The following is a 4175-nucleotide window of genomic DNA, read 5'->3' as shown; positions in this document are numbered from 1 at the left end:
TACATTGGCAGTGCTTCAGATAGAGAATGGCTAGGCTATAAGGTCGGCATGGCAACACAGTTAGTCATAATTCCAATTTAAGATAAGGTTAAGCTAGTTATGGAGATGCCGACAATAGTCTTCTGTATTGGGATTCTCTAACGCATGTTTTGGTTTCGACAAAAATCGTTAAAATTAAAATGCTTATAATTTCGGCAGTTAACGATATTATTCGTTAAGTTAGCGACCAATAAAAAGTAGTCGCAAAGTTCTACCGATAGCAACAGTGATGTCAACTTTTATTTGAACTTTTCATTCATAATTTTGCGTTTTAATTTGACCGATTTTTGTCGGTAACCAAAAAATGCCCTAGAGAATCCCACTACTGGTGCCCAAATACAAAGCTTATATACAATTTGCACATAGCATTTAAGGGTTTTTCTCACTATTGCAGTGTGCAAAATTTTCAAAATCCAGTTGCAGATGATTCTCTTTGATCGTATTGAAAATTTTTTTGCAGCTAGATCTTAAATGTTGAATAGATTCAATAACACATATTCACAGCTGACCTTATTCCTACGCCAACATGATTTTAGATTTATTTCCTTTAGACTACAAATTCGGTACTCGAATTCTTTAAGCCTTTACCTAATTAACTGCGTGTTGCGTGTGCGTTCAAAAAAACAAAAACAAAATACATGTATTTGTTTTTGTTGTCAATTTGAAATACATGTATTTTGTTTTTGTATTTTTGAACGCACACGCAACACGCAGTTAATTAGGTAAAGGCTTCAGGTATTTAGTTTTTTTTTATCAAGACTAGCTTTATTTGCCTTAAAGTTTTCCTTTCGTCTCCTTCTTGTTCGCCCTCTTCTGTCTTTATTTGTTAATTCTGAAATATATTCATGCAATTAATTTTAAATTTTAAAGAAAACAATAAAATACCTACTTAGGCTTTTGCTTCAAGTAGTCTATCTCCTCATTTCTTCTATTATGTTCTCTATAGGTGGTCCTTCGGATTTCACTTTAAATAAATTGATTTCTAAGGATACAACAGTGCAGCCAATTTTTTATCAATTCCAAGCAAGCCTTAAACTGTATCACTTTCCAAAATTAATCACTTTGCTACTGCTTTAACTGCTTTTTCACATTTTTTTCTATTTGGGAATCTTAGAAAATGTCCATTATATCCTAATTAGCTTTACCAACTGAAATAAGAAGAAGCATATTTCTATCCAAGAATTATTGCCACAAATGAAAGACAACGCCTTTTTTATGTCCAAAGTTTTTTTAGAAGTAGTTTAACACAACTACATATTATCAAATAAAGAATAAAATTTTGTGGTTTGAAACCACAACATGGTTATATGATTTCATGTCACAAAACATCATGTCTAATTTTAATATCACTCATTTACTTCTTATCCTTTTTTCAAGGCGTCTTGATACGTACACCTTGCGGTAATGGACAAATACAGTACCATTACGTTATGTATGCCTGTGTCGTCCCTGTATCGTGTGCACTCATATTAGAATAGTTATAACAGTTTTATAACAACTCTGTTCTATTTGGCAGAATTGGCAACCATAAACATTTTGTGTTTCGTTTTTGTTGTTATGGAAAGAACGAAAATTCAAATTGGGCAGCTAATATTCATATTCATTGTTTCTTTTTAGGTGAATATCTTAAATTAATTATCTTTAGCTCTACTAACAAAAAAACTAAAACGCAATAGTTTTTTTGACAAAGCAAAAGATAATTGGGAAAACGACGTAGCACTCTCTCCCTCTCGCGGTGCGCTAGCCAACAACAATTGAAGTACGCAGTGTTGGCACCACAAGAAAAAAAGACGACATTTCCAAAGACACTCAGATACATCACCTTCCTTCACCTGTGTGCAATGACAGATCAACTTATATATTTTATTAAATCTTATTGCATTAAAATTCATTCATAATTAAACTTTAAAATTGATTTCTTATTTGTCATTTGTAGTTATTTCTTCCTGGTTGCTAAATCGTTGCATTTTGCTTTATTCCCTTCTTTCTTATTTTTCAATATATATTTTTGGTGACAAACACTTGCTAAATTTGCTTGTTCTCACTCACACTTCTCTCATACACACAGAAATCTCAGGCACTCAGTCGTCACTCACTCACATCCATCGCCGTTTGTATTTGTACGCGGCGCTAGGCAAAGTCTACATGTTCAGGGTTGTATTTTTGTGTCATACTGGCTCTCAACTCTCATTTCGCTAGTTATGACACTTCACTGTGCAATCACTTGCCATCTCGTTTTTTCTTTGAACTTTTAAAAGGGCTGAAATATTTCGTCACATTTAGTGGTGCCACTTTTCCAACTACTCTTTTTAATCTTTTTTGGAGGAAGAAAGGTTTGTCCACCACTTAACATGAGAAAAAATCTACCATCTCTTGTCCACAAGTCGTCTACTTGCCTGTGTATGTAAAATGGTTTTTTCAAGGATATGTAGGCAAGAAAATTCTTATACATTCTATCATCTGTAATGTTTAAAAGCTTTGCTTTCAATTTGCACAAATTTATACTTAGCCATTCATTCGTTTCGTTTTTCGTTTCTATACAAAATATTTTTCTTTCAGTTGCCAACCAAAATAATATCATATTTCTTTCTTTTTTCCTTAACAATTTATATCATTTTTCCATTTTCTTCTCATCTCACACTTAAACATTTTTTCTTCTGTGCTATAGGCTTTCACATTCACATATACACCACGAAAAGAACCCCGTTTTATTCTTTCATTCCAATTTTGCAAAAAAAAACATATGAAGTTTAATTGGTTAATTATTATTTTCATGTTAGGGGTGTTGCACACAACCAATTTTATTACTTTTTAGGATTTTTCGATTTTTACACAGGCTTTAAACTCCGCAATTTGCTACTTTGCTTGCTTCACGATTTCATATTTTTTCACTGAATAAATGTCGCTGCTTCTTCTTCCTACTTGGTTTTTTTATATTCTTTCTTTTTTGCTTTTTTACTCTCTATCGATTTTCTTTTCCTTCCTTCAACTCTTTCACGCACACACACTGACTCAAATGCAGCACAGCACTCTATATAGCCCCAAAGCCGAAGAAAAAATTGAGACAAAACTCGAGTTTTTATGTTTAAATTGCAAAGATTTGTTTAAAAAATTACCGTTTCCTCGATCGTGTATTATTAACGCTTTTTCTATTAACTTTTGAGTTTCCTTTCTCTGTTCAGATAACTTGTATTTTTTCGTACGGTTCGACTTATTTCTGACTGTAATTTCCTCAATTTGTTCAGAAAACAATGCCAAATGTTTCCAGAGTTAACGGCGTTCAAATTGTGACTGCTATTATATTGAGCGAGCGGCTATGTATTTATACCGGTTACTTAATTTAATGTAAATAAATGTTATAATGGCTTGTTTTTTGTTTATTACTCTCATTTAATATCATTTAATTATAAATATAGTTTATTTTATGGGTCCAGTAAAATATATTTATAATTGATGGATTCATGAAATATACAATGGCGTTGAGGACGCCGTCATCGTAAGCGGGCTTTGTGTCAAGTTTTCTTATGTTCCCCTTTGTCCGAATATTTGTTCAAGGGAATAATAGAAGGTAGAGGTGTTAAAATCTAGTTCATTCGAACAACTTAGTTCACTATATAGTTCAGTGGACCCCGGTCATTTGTATGAAAGAACTGCGAATGAGTAATTTTCATTCATATTTTCATGAAATAACTCATTCGCAAACGAACTATGGTACTGAACTAGTTCACTAGATTTAACAACTCTAACCCTGCGTTTACACATGACAGGACAGTTGAGTTCATGTATTGATTGTCAAAACTCCAAAACTTGTCTGTGTGACGTAGGCGTCCAGACAATTGCAAAAAGAGTTGTAAAATTATGACTGAAAATCATCGATTTCTTTTTGTTTTCCGTTCACATATTTTGTTTTTGTTCATATTCTTTTATTTTCAACACATTTCAATTCTCGTGTCACTTCTTTTTTACAAAAATGTCAAAAATTTGTTAACCCTACTGTCTCTGAAAAAATGATGGACAGCTGGAAGACAAAAGACAAATGTATGTATGTGTTAGTAAATCAGAGTTGTATTTGGAGACAAACTGTCTGGTGTAAACGCCTAGTTATGAGAACTACCGAAATACGTCGAGCGCATGGC

General features: G+C 32.8%; 1 long non-coding RNA gene across 1 annotated transcript; it reads right to left on the bottom strand.

The window, feature by feature from the left end:
* Window positions 1-782: 782 nt before the first annotated feature.
* On the bottom strand, window positions 783-2838 carry LOC141399982 (uncharacterized). Its single transcript, XR_012412044.1, has 2 exons — window positions 929-2838; window positions 783-871 (listed from the first exon to the last, which is right to left on the bottom strand). It is a non-coding gene; the product is annotated as an uncharacterized lncRNA (long non-coding RNA).
* Between the last annotated feature and the right edge of the window lie 1337 nt (window positions 2839-4175).

The sequence above is a fragment of the Musca autumnalis genome, unplaced genomic scaffold, assembly GCF_047663935.1.
Source record: "Musca autumnalis isolate F117 unplaced genomic scaffold, ASM4766393v1 scaffold_3, whole genome shotgun sequence".
NCBI lineage: Eukaryota > Metazoa > Arthropoda > Insecta > Diptera > Muscidae > Musca > Musca autumnalis.
This window is presented reverse-complemented; position numbering and strand designations above follow the sequence as displayed.